Source organism: Octodon degus, unplaced genomic scaffold (genome assembly GCF_000260255.1).
Source record: "Octodon degus isolate 3935 unplaced genomic scaffold, OctDeg1.0 scaffold00325, whole genome shotgun sequence".
NCBI classification, from domain to species: domain Eukaryota; kingdom Metazoa; phylum Chordata; class Mammalia; order Rodentia; family Octodontidae; genus Octodon; species Octodon degus.
The window spans coordinates 735,364-736,039 of NW_004524901.1; positions in this window are offsets into that span (position 1 = coordinate 735,364).

Genomic DNA, 676 nt, shown 5'->3' on the forward strand with positions numbered 1-676 from the left:
ATCATGTAGAGTGTGCCTGAGGAGAGTCACATGGAGAGAAAACATTCTCTCAGGCTTTCAAAGAGAGCACATTGGCCAAGCAACGGCTGTGACTCATCCACATGGCTGACACTGACAGAGGATCTACAATCTGAAGTACAGGATCTCAGGATAAATTGTGAGGGGATTTCACTGACCTTATCAGACCCAAAAGCTACAACTCTTGTTGCAGAGGTCTTGCTTTATGTTGGTCTTAGCCATTCAGCAGAAAAGTATAAAAACAAAGTACACAAAGTAAATCCATCGTGTTATATTGAGCTGTAGGGCACTCAGGTCAACAATTTCAGACACTGCCAGTTAAGTGGAGGACCCAATAGTATTGTGTTCTACTGAACTCTCTTAGAATATTTTGCTGAGTTCACACACCTATAATATTCAAATGACGGAACTAAACAAAAAAGGGGATACAGATAAATGTCCATTTTGTATCTGTATATTCAAAATAGTTAGGAGAGATATATAGTTACATTCTCTTAATGAATAGAGGGATTTGTTCTAATAGTGTTTGTAAATAGAATATCATGCGGCTGGAGAGATGGCTGACTGGTCTAAAGCACCTACTTCGAACAAGCTTGGCAAAGCACAGGGACCACGGTTCGATCCCCCAGCACCACATGCCAGCCAGCCCCGCCCCCTG